The following is an 11799-nucleotide window of genomic DNA, read 5'->3' as shown; positions in this document are numbered from 1 at the left end:
CCTTCCTGACCCCCACCAGCGCTATCAGACCCTGCGGGCGGTGGTGAAGGGTGTGTGTGTTATTATTTCTTTATTTATTTTAGCTGCTGCAAAATTGCAATTGTTTTGCAGTGATTTTATAGGGACCTAAGGGAATAAATGTCTGCCAAGGGCCGGCCCGATTTCTCAGCTGTGGCAGCCTTTGGGGAGGGGGCGCATTCCCTGGACATCTGTACCTGACGTAACTAAACATCCCAAACGTGTTTCTCCATGTGGGCTCCCAGGGAAAAGGAGCATTTCTCCAGGGGCCACTCCTTCTGTCTGGGGCTAGGACTGGCAGGGGTCCCGCTCCTGTTTTCTGCCCACATATTGCTTTGAGCCTAAAGGGGGAAATGGCATGACGCCAAACCCCATGTGGCTTGGATCTTGGGCTCTAAAGGGGTGAGGTGGGAGAGCTCAGCCGTAGGGACTGGGGTAATAATGGCTATTCCGTCGGTGATCAAGCCCAAACCTCAGTGTCAGCTTCGCTGGAGCTGCGTTCCCTGCTGCCCTCTCTATTGGGATCCTTGGTCCCTGATTCACAGAGGGACAATGTTCCTGGTTTGGCTCCCCCGGACTCCTCTCGCTGTGAGGAATGTCGCTGCTTTTTATCAGCTGAAAGGAAGAAATCGAATCTCCTTGCAACAGGCCCAATGTGTTCTGGTGTGCGAGATCCATGATGTCACATTCGTTGTCTTACTGGGCATTTACCTTTATTGTCAAAACGGGCTGCAGGCCCTGGGGGGGGGGGGGGGGATTGCATTCACTGCCATAGCTCCAGCTGTCGTTGGTTGGTGCCATCTCGACTTCTTAGCTGCGCACGGGTGAAAGATGGACTCAGCTGGCTATGAAAGAAACATGAATTTGCCTTTAATACCTTGAAATGTCACTTTTATGTGCTCCCCTGGAACTGTCAGACAGAAACAAACCGCTGTGTTTGGCGCTGATAAGAGATCTTGGCGCAATGTCCTGGACCGCTTTTCCGGCGGCTCTGCATTTTATTCAGCAGCCTGGGCTGTGTTTTGGAATCCTGGCTTCTGGGCTGCCTCGGACGGCATGTATGTGATTGAAAAAGGTGTGGTGACGAAGGAGAGACCCAAGCGATCAAGCCCCTCTGCTCCCCATTAAACGCTCCTACTGGCTTTTGTTCCTAACGGGGGCCCGGGTGCATTAGCCCGTTGTATAGAATCTGTGAAAAGATGATTGATGGTTAGCGAAACGCTGATGAGCTGGCTTATATTTGATAGCGCATGAGGGGGTAATGCTGACAGTCGGTCACACAGGCACTTCAGGGAGCTGGATGTTATGTAAGCAGCTGTTTTATGGCCGTGGTTGTGTTCCATCTGCAGGAGCACACGGCAAACCCGACTGCAGAGCAGTGGCTGTGTTCTTGTTTGTGTCTGGGGCTGGTTTGTGCAAATCTACCCCCTGTCATTCATTGTTGACGACGAGAGGGTGAGGGTGGCCTGGCGGAAACCTCACATGCAGCCAGATGTGTTGAATTCCACATGCAGCGGTTACTCAAAACCCTTTGCATACATGCCCAGCACTTGTAAAATCAAGAGTGATCTAGTAATGAGTCACAGAGCTCTGAGCACACCAAGCTCTATATACATGCAGGTATGATGATGTTTACCAAAACAATGAGCTAAAAAGCCTGTGTGTGCGTTTGGTTTAAGTACACAACCAAACCAACTGCTTATGAGGTTGGTTTCCCATCAGGCTTTGTGTAAAGAGATCATCCATTTGCATCTGCAAAACCATTTTATTGGTAAAGGGCTAAATTTACATAGCTGGAACTAGCAGCTTCCATTGCTAGGCACTGCACGCAATAGATCTGATGGCCTTGCTCCAGATTCTGCCTGTTAAAAATGAGATCCTTTTTCCCCATCCTCCTTTGGAAAATAAGATTTCTGTGCATCTAGCACAAAGTTTTGTTAGTAACTATGTGCAACCTAGTTCCAGAGTGTGATTTTAAAAAACAAAAGCATGTTTATTCTGCAGGAGACTTGTTGAGTTTGATTTGTGCTCCGAAGCAAACCCTTTATTTGCACTGAAAATGTTTGATCACTGGTGATACCAAACACCCAATTTGAGACCCTAATCTCGTCAAACGACATTAAATGGATGAAGTCATTTAAAAATCTATCTATTTTAGGGATTTATACTGCGCTTCTCACCACAGCGACTGATCGCACCCTTGCATCTGAACATTTTTGTTGTTTGTTACAAATGACTCCTACAATTACTGTCAATGCAAGAAATTAAAGGGGGAAAATAGTGTTCTCTGTTCCCTCCGTTTGTTTGCATTGTGCATTTGATACCACGTTGGGTCAGGCCACTGTGCAGTTTCCCCAGCTGTCAGTTTCTTGGGTGTTTCATTGGGGCTGGAGCCTGGACAGCTTTAAAGTAAGAGAAGCTCATTGTAAACTCACAAACATTGGCTGGGGAGGGGCTGGGAACAGCCTGAAACTACTTTTGGGTCCTTTAAAAAAAACCAAAACCAAACCCAAACCCAACTACGTTTCAAGTTGATGGTGTCGCTTTAACTTCAGGGGACGCTGGCACCATTCACATGGCCCACAGACACTGTGGGGAGGAAGGAAAACTTGGGAACAAGCCTGTTGAGACGTGTGACTTTCAAACTTTAAAAACAGTGCGGAGGTTGCTGGTGGGGGCAGGTCACTAGGCGGCCCCAGTGGGATGTCTCGGAATGAAATGCAGGTCATTCGCAGTGCTGACGTTTGTTTCACTGCATCACAGATGGGGGAGGCACCGGGGTGATGTTGGGGTGACGGGGCAGTGGGGTGCGAAAGTGACAGTCAGGGACCTGCCAGTCCACAGCGGGTGCTGGCCCCTTAGTTTAGCCTGCGTGGCTGTATTACTGCTCCAGTCCTCCCTGAACAAATCACTTCTCTTTGGCTCCCCAGCTCTGTGCTGTAGGTGAGTTATGCAGCTTGTGTGTCACTAACCCCTTGAGTGCAGATATACATCAGAATACTTCTCTTCATTGGGCTCTCCTGTACTGTGGACTCTGGATCCATGAACTCCCCCTCTCCCCACCGCGGCCTGCATCTATTCCACCCTTTGGGATATTCCAGTGCAGGATCAGCGCAAGCCCACATTCCTCTTGGATTCCCAGCAGACGTTATCAGATGCCTCCAGCACCTCCTTAATTCTCGCTTGGCTAACCCACTAGCCAGACCCGGTCATTCTCCCCCAAAGCCCAGTGGACGTGCAAAGACTTGGTGGCAGACTCCGCGCCATCCTTACCAAGCAGATTGAAGGCTGCGACTTACCAGAGACCCGGTGGGTGTTCGGTACCTGGATCTTACTGGATTTCTGTGGAAGTTGGGTGACCGTAGGCTCCTTTGCAAATCTCAGCCTAAAACTTCCTTGTGCATGTCTGCGGGGCGCTTGGCCCCTGGCTGAGCCAGGCCTGAGGTTTGGCAGTGGGGTGAGATACGGGGAGTGGGGCTGGGGGTGTTCTTTGTTTGAGGTGAAAGGAACCTCAAGCCAACTCCCCCATCCAGGGAAGAGGGCAGCTTAGCGGGGTGACGATTCCCTTCCCTATTTTCCACCCGATGGGGGGCAGGGCTGTACTGTCATTCTCACACCCCTCCCATCCCCATAGCCCCCAACCCCCCCCAGCGCTCATGTGACCCACCCTTGGGCCCTGATCCTGCTCTCTCGTTTTGGTAGCTCCATGGGGACTGTAGTGACCTCCATGGGGAAAGAGGGGGTATTGCCATCTGCCACCACTGAGCAGGGTCAGAACCCCTCCCGCCCCCCAGCCTGGCCAAGGGGCCCTCACTCCCATGGGTTCTGAGGGTGTAGCCCATTTCGGGGAGGTGGAGAGAAAACAGGATGCCCAGAATGACCCCCCCCCTTCTGTTTGCGAGCTAGACAGGGCAGGGCTGGGGGCAAATGTCTCTGGAGCAGGTGTTGGCTCCCAGCCCTCTCGGCAAGAGCTCCCTTCCCCCGGGGGGCTGGGTTCCCAGCCCTGGGGGTTGCCCCTCAGCCTGGCAGTGCTTCTTGGTGCTGGCCTAGGCCTAGACTTCAGACTAGCCCATCACTCCCTTCCCACTGATGTCAGGGCTGGCGCTGGGATTCAGGAGTTCCCGGCTTCCGGAGACAACTTGTTCTCTTGGACCCAGGCCTTGTGCCCAGCCTGAGAAGCTCAGCTGAGCCCTGAGGAGCGGGGGATAGCAGGGATCCCCTCCCCTAGCCATGAGGCCCTGCCCAGGGGCCCCATGCCCGGTAACAGTTCTGCTGGGTCAGGCCCAGGAGGGGCTGGGGCTGGGTGATGCCCTCCCTCAGCCAGGACCTCTGTTCTGCTTGTTCTAGGTGCCCGGCCCTCCCAGGCAGGCTGAGTCCCCAGCGACAGCCTGTGTGATTTGCTGGTGCTGCTACTTGGGCCCGAGTCGCCCCGTTGGCTGCACTGGGGAGCTGCTTCCCAGCGGTGCCCTGGGCAGGAGGGTTTGGAGTTGGCGCTGGCAGCTCCTGGGCCTGCCTCGGAGGGAGGGGGTTGCCCTCATGAGCAGCCGTCCATCTTGGAGAGTCAGAGCAGGGTGTGGGGCCTGCGGGTCGGTCCCAGCTCTCCGGGCCCTGCCCACCATCCCACCGAGAGCGTGTGCCCGCCCCCAGGCCAAGCAGGGTAGGGTAACTCCTGCCAGTGTCCATGGCACCTGCGGGTCTGAGTGGGCTCAGGGTGAACTCTTAGGGCTGGAACTTCAAATAATTGGCCCACGGACTGGGCCTGCCCTTGATGGCTAATGTGCTCCAAGCCCGCAGAGCCTAAGCCATGTCTTCGCCTGCCGTATGCCTCGTGTCTGAGCCTGGCGGCTCCTTGCCAGCTCCCCACACTGGGGGTATCTGGGCTTCCTCCGTGGCCAGGTCGCTCGGGGTTTGCAAAGTGTTTCGCTTCTGGGCTTGGGGTGAGCCTGGCGCTCGCTCGCAGCCTGCAGGCTTGAGCACTGTAGGACTCTAGCCGCTCCTGCAGGGACCGCCAGGAGGGCGGGTTTGCCATGGAGGTGAGGGGTTGTTCCTAGGGTTAGACATCAAGTGGGCAGGGGGTGTGCAAGCTTCTCCTACTCTGCTTTACTAATGCCCCTCAATCCCGACCCGCAGCCCCCCACGATCCTAAGCCTGCCCCCCCCCACACACACTTCACTGTTTCCTTCCTGACCTGCAGCATCCGTCTGTTCCTCTCCTGGCTGGACACTTCGCACTGTCCCCGCTCGGGCTGGGAGCGGGTGCGCTCTGACGGGGACACTTACACTGAAGCCACCAGGGCAGTTGCCCCGTTGGCCTCCTCTGCCCAGAGCGCAGCACTCCAGAGGTGAAAGGCTGGCGTGACCCAGTGACCCACCTCTGCCCTCTGGTCAAGAATTTTGACGAAGATGCAAACTGCTCTGGGCTTTGGATGCTGAAGAGTCTGCAGCAGAGACCCAAAGGCAGTTCAGTGCCCTGTTGGCCTGGGCACATAGTCCGCATCAGCGTCAGTCTCGCTTGCCTTCTCCAGGCCGGTGCAAACATCCACGTGTGGAAGAAACCAGCAGCATTCAGTCTGCCAGAAGCAGTGGGGCTCTTGGTGCTGGCCCCATAGCTGCTTATGGGACTTGGTTGAGTAAAGCAGCTTAAAGCCGGACATCTGCCCTACCTTGAAGCTCCATAAATAGCTACGTTTGGCTGCTGCCCTGTGTTCTCAGTGAGAGCGAGGGAAGGTGAAATGTTGCAATGCTAATAAAACATCAATCGGACCTGGGGTGGCTTGAAATGGCTCTGGGAGGATGCGCGGCAGGTTCCGGAAGCTGCTGTGGTTTGATGCCCCTTTTGCCTTCAGTGTGCGTTTTGCAGCAGTGCCTGTGTGGTCTCCAGTCCTGGCGCCAGTGTTTCTGTAGCGAGGGGTGAATTCTGAGGGCTGCCAGGGGCAGGCGGCAGTTTCAGACTAGACACGACGGGGGACTGGCCCCCTGGACCAGTTTACCAAAGGAGATGGGGGAGTTTTCAGCACTGGCCCTCTTTTTAAGTCAAGAACTGAATATCTTCCCAAGGGCGTGCTGTGGCCCAAGCAGACGTGATGGGCTGAAAGCAGGAATGACCGGGTGAGGGTGTCTGGCCTGGGTTTCTCAGCAGGTCAGACTAGATGACTATGACTCTATTAGTGCCATTGGAGAGAGGTTTATTTTCTGCCTTTATATTGTCACAGGCTGAGTGTGTGCAGGTGGGTGGGGAGCTCAGGGACTGTTCCCTGGACTCTGTCTATAAAGCTGCTGCTTTCTCAGGGAAAGGTGGAAACTGGACCAGCCCCCTCCTTCGAAAAAGACTCCAGCAGAAACGCCACCTGATTTTAATAGGACACATGAGAGTGCACTCTCTGCAGGCCGTGCACAGCATTTATTGCACCAGTTTTCAGAGCATGAGTCGTGGCCTGGCGTGTGTGCAAGGAGGTGGACGGAGCCCTGTCACCGTAAGCCCTGCTAGAACCATGACCAGCAGAGTGGGATTGTGACAGTGTTGTTCAGAGCACTTTTTATCCCATGGGACCCCAAGGTGGCTTGCATGCTTACATTGTTATGCCGGCTATGCACATGGCATGCTTTACCCACCACTGAAATGCAGCCCCCTCTGGAGCAGAACATGGCAGCAGTTTAACAGCTGTACTTGCAATGCTGTGGAAGCTTTCAGGCCAGGAAGCGAAAGTGGTGCCTGGGACTGAGGCAGCAGGGGGGACTGCAGACAGGCAGAACGTAGTTACCCCGGGAGGAAGCTGCTTGGGGACCCTGAGGTTAAGGGAGCTGTCAGAGAGAGAAATGTGACACTCCTGTAAAGTGTGAAAAGCCGAGCCGCAGACAAGCCACCTTTCACCAGTCGCAGCCCTACAGAGCCCCGGAGCGTGAGCAAGGCCGTGAGTGGCTGTGTCAGGGCAGGGAAATGGAGTCTTTGAAATACCGAGGGGCGCTCGGGGGGGGGCAGTTTGCATTCTGGTCGCCCTGCCGGGCGGTTAGTTGGTGCCTTCTCCCGTAGCCTCCTGTGGGGCCTCATCCACCCACAGAGCCGGCTATGCTGGGCAGACCTGCTCGCAACGCGCAGTATCCGCTAACCCAGAACGAGCCACGTGGGGAGAGGTTTAGGCTTCGCAAGTGAGCTTCAGCCAGTACAACTGGATCAGGTCTGCCCAGAGAGCTGGAGATCGGGGGGGGGAGGAGGCGGGGGGATGACAGGGAGGGGCTGTAAGATGGCTCGTTGTACCCCCCTCCCCTGCACCAAGAGAGCTGGAATTCACCGGGGGGCCGTAAAATGGCTTATTGTGCCCCCCCACCTGCATCAAGAGAGCTGGAGATCACCGGGGGAGGTGGCTGTAGGTGGTGCGTCATCTCCCCTCCCCAGCATCAGGCAGGGCGGTGGCAAAGGCTGGCTGTTTTGTGTGCTAGCGTTCCATTCAGCCGCCAGCTGGGCTGGCTCCGAATGGTGGGACAGCCCCGGGAACGGTGCTCTTGGAGCGCTGCAGTGCAGCAGACTGCTTTCCCGTGGCGGTTGGGCTTCCGGATTAGAGTGGCGATCGGTGACGCTCCACGTTGTGTGTGGGGTTTGTTCCCCATCCTCTCGCCGCTTGGCCATTCCCCCCTCTCCCCGCCCCGGCATGGGTGACAGTACAAATCCCCGTCAGAGCAAATGAAGGGAAATTAATCCGTGAGGTTGTGAAGGGCTCCGAGCTCTCGGGATTCTGAGAGCCCAGTTCTGAGTCACGGAATCCCGTTCCCCTGCCCCCGGTTCATGGATCATGATGTGCCAGACGGCCCCGCGGGCTGCAGGGAAGGTTTATCTTCGGGCTGCACCAGGGCAGGGGAGGCGAGATGGGTGGCCGTCGCAGAGGCTGACTCCAGTGGTGTTTGTAACGGGCTGGGGGATCCTCGGGTGCAGGTTTAGGAAAGGGCGAGGTCGTTGTTCTTGACGCTGGGTCTGCCGTTCCCAGCCCGTTGGGTTCCGGACGGGGTTTGCAGACCCTCCTGTCTGCCTTGCAGCAGTGCATGCAGCTGGGCTGTCGTGTCGGGCCACTCACATTGTGTGTCGGGAAATTATCGGCCCGGGTAATCGTCTCCCTTGTTCCCTGGCCTGTCTCTCCTGGCTCCGTGCTCTCCTCCCATGCCCTGCGAACGTGTTCTTGGTGAGTGTGTAGTTAGGGTGCAGAACAGGTGGTGAAAGTCTGAGTGTCAGACACGGTCCATGGCAGCAGGGATCCTGCTCTGGAGCAAGGCTGGTTGGGCAGGGCCTCTGATTGCAGCGTATACACTATGGGAGTTCACTGCGGCAGGGATCTGCCTGCCGGATGCATTGCTGTGTGCTCCCAGCTCAAGCACAGAGCCCCAGACGTTGGGTGCTTTACAGAGAGGTGGGGCGGGGGGAAGGCACAGTGAGGAGAGGGGAGCCTGGTGCTTACCCAGCACTTCCGACTGCTGGAAAATAACCCCCCTGGGGTATTAATCAGTGCGCTAGCCTCGGGGAAGTGCTGTGGGGCGGTGCTGCTTGGCTGTCGGATGGCAGTTACCGGATAATAGCATCTGCGATCAATGGAGCTCTCAAAGCCATCTCAGAGCCCAGCAGGATTTGTACATCGCATGGGGCTAAACTCTCGATGCGCACAGGGAAGTGAGCCCCCCAGTGCCTGTAACGGGTGGTGGGCGTCGTCGGTGGGAGCCCAGCGTGCGGCACGCCGATCCGCTACCTGGGAAGCGAAGGGAGGAGGTGGCTCGGGGCACTGGAGCAGCTGGTGGTTCAGCCCAGGGAGCAGTGGCTCTTTGCTGTTCCTTGTGCTGACTTCATTTGATTTTTAAGAAATAATCCGCTTAAAAGCTTCTGGCTGTGTCACTGCTGCCCCAGAACTGCCAGCGCGCAGCCCAGAGCGCCCCGACCCGTGGGCAGGTGGCGCTGATCCTGAACCACACGTGATACTGATCCGTCCCCCGTGCATTGTCCCCTGGGGTTTGCTTCAGGCTGACGTCTTCCCCTGGACAGGATGATCACCTGCAGCTTCCCAGAGAGGGGACTGAGCCCTCTGGGCCACACGCTGCCAGGTGCTGATCAGGGCCTGGGATGGTGGTGGCCCTACGCAGACAGACAGCTGGCCATGGTGCTGGGGTGTTAGCCACGTACTGTTCAGTCGTCATGTCAGGGGAGGCAGGGAATCCAGTTCTGCTCAAGGTACAAACCGGAGCTCCGTGCTCCCCCTGGTCGGTGCAGGTGGCTTTAAACCCTGCAGCTAGTGCGTGCTGGGGAGGGGCAGAAGTCCCTGCAAGTCGTACCCCCGCTGGCAGGGAAAGGGGGTTGAGGCTGGTTGTGGCCCAGTCCTGCCTTTTGCCTTGTTCCTTCCTTCCCACAACCGGTTTCTCTCTCGTCACAGCTGAGGGGCAGCATCCACCTTGGGAAGGGGGTGGGTTTAACTATAGACACAAAGAGAAATTCTAAGGCAGGCAAATGGACTTTTCTGAATCATTTCTCACAAACGGCTGAGCAGAACCAGGCCCGATCCATGTGGGTACTAATGAAGGGAGGCGGGAGAACGTCCCTTACGCAAGACTTTCTGGCTGGGGCTTTGTTCTAGCTTTGTTGAGCCAGCTGTGTGGAACCCAGAGCAGGCAGATGCTGGGTGAGAGATCTGCCTGCAACATGGGCTTTGTAAAATCCAGGTAGCGTGAGACTCTGGCCAGATCCATGAAGTTTTTTGTGTAGCAAACTTTGTGAATCTGAACCAAATGCTGCGTCGTTTCCCTTCTTTATTTTGTAACTGATTGATTGATTGATTGCCTCACCCTGCCTTCCCCTCCCCAACAAATGTGAACCAAGTGCTAACCTCTGAAACAGGCTTTATTGGTAGAGAAAGGGCCTGGTTCCCTGCCTGCAACTCCCCTTTGAAACCAGCGTGCATTCCACGTGCCATGTGCGTTCAGGCCTGGCCTCTGAGACGTGCACATGCAGAGATCCTGCATTGGTGCGGTATAGATAAGAACCCTTGAGCCCAGAAGTTATTTTTATCTTTAAATATAAGCAGGTGATGTGGTGAAACTTACAGTCAGATATTTGGGGCCAAACATTTAGATTTGCGCATGTACACACATTTACTTGGATTGCTCGTACAAAAGAGCCGGTATGTGTCTAGCTGGCTATTTAGCTGAATGAGAACCTATTTTGCACACAGTGGTGGTGTTTGCACTCGTGTGTTTCTGCTCCATTGTGCTCGTGTCTTTAGGCCCAAGATACCACACATGCAGCTCTGAGGCAGTGGCCTTTGTCCTGTGGGGAAGGAGCATTTGGAAGGCTTGCCAGGTTCTTTCTGGCATGTCAGTGTTTTTTTAAATGGTGATGACTCTTGGGAAGGGTCAGGAATTAGTTCCTTGCCAGGGCACCATGGTGCTCATGCATCTGCCCTCTCGGACACCAAGGCCGTGACAAGCTAGAGAGCAGTGCAAGAAAGAATCATAGAATAGCAGGGTTGGAAGGGCCCTCAGGAAGTCATCTAGTCCAACCCCCTGACAGATTTTTGCCCCAGATCCCTAAGTGGTCCTCTCAAGGATTGAACTCATAACCCTGGGTTTAGCAGGCCAATGCTCAAACCACTGAGCTATCCCTCCCCCCTAAGACTTAAAGGCACCAGCAAATGTATGCTGCAGTGCCTGGGATTTGCTGCATCTTTGCTTATTGCTCAAGAGCCCAAGCCAGGCACTGCAGGGACCCCTGTGTGTGTGACAGGGAGATAAAGCCGCCATGTCCAACCACCAGCTGAGACTGAGTGACAGGAGCCTGCCAAGACAGGGGTTGGGCTAGGATGAGATACCTCTGAGCAAACCCCACAGTGCTGGTATGGCCAGGAGAGCGCTCTCCTCTGGGGAGTCCTGGCTCAGTGTCCCAGGGCAGCATTGGGGGTCGCAGTGCTGGGGGAGATGCGCTCTTTCAGATGAGGAGGTTCGGACCAGCTTTAGAGCCCCTTCTTGTGGCATTGCTTAGCAGATGCTCAGGTGAGGCTCTCGCCTGTGGGAGTGGCTGGCTGCCCCATGGCACGTTCACACTGTGCTGCTACTGAACAGGCCTCTGATCACCACCCGTTCTTGTGGCATCTTTCGGGTGGGCGAGGAGGAAACGCCATCCTTCACCGCTGATGCCCCTGCGGAGGCACGTCGGGAGGTGTGGGGAGGCATGGTCAGATCATGGAGTAGCTCCGCTCAGGAGAGTGCCGGAGAGCAGGCACAGCCGGGGGTCTTGAGAACAAGGCAGGCTCCACGGGGACTGGGAGGGACCCCAGCGGAGGTGTGAGCATCGAATAGACAAAATCTGCCCCCAGGGGTCAGACTGCCGGGAGGGGCAGTGTTAGCACCTTTACCTGACAGGCACATGGCGAATGAAATACACTCTGTAGGGACCGGCGCTTTGGGCATGCGCGTGAAATGCACATGGGGAGGACAGCATGCGTCAAAAGAGTCCTGGGACGGGGAGTGTGGGGGGTCCAGTCTCTTTGTGTGTGTGTGTACAGCACCCAGCGCAAATGGGGGCTTGATGGGGATCAGAGCCCTGGGCTAATTGCTTATTAATAATGACAATTTTATTCCTGTCTTTGCCACTCTGTCGGCCAGTGCCGTCTCCTCTCGGGCCTCGCGAACCCTGTCAGTAAGATGGGGGCGCTGCCAGCCTCCCAGGGGTGTGAGGCTTAGCTAATGAAGATGGAACATGCTGCTCGCCGTTCGGTGCTTTGAGATCTCTTTGTGAAAGGTGCTCTGTAACAGGGCA

This window comes from Terrapene carolina, unplaced genomic scaffold (genome assembly GCF_002925995.2).
Source record: "Terrapene carolina triunguis isolate 2854851 unplaced genomic scaffold, T_m_triunguis-2.0 Scaffold192, whole genome shotgun sequence".
Taxonomy (NCBI): domain Eukaryota; kingdom Metazoa; phylum Chordata; order Testudines; family Emydidae; genus Terrapene; species Terrapene triunguis.
The sequence above is the reverse complement of the archived record's forward strand: the minus strand, read 5'-3'. Positions refer to the sequence as shown.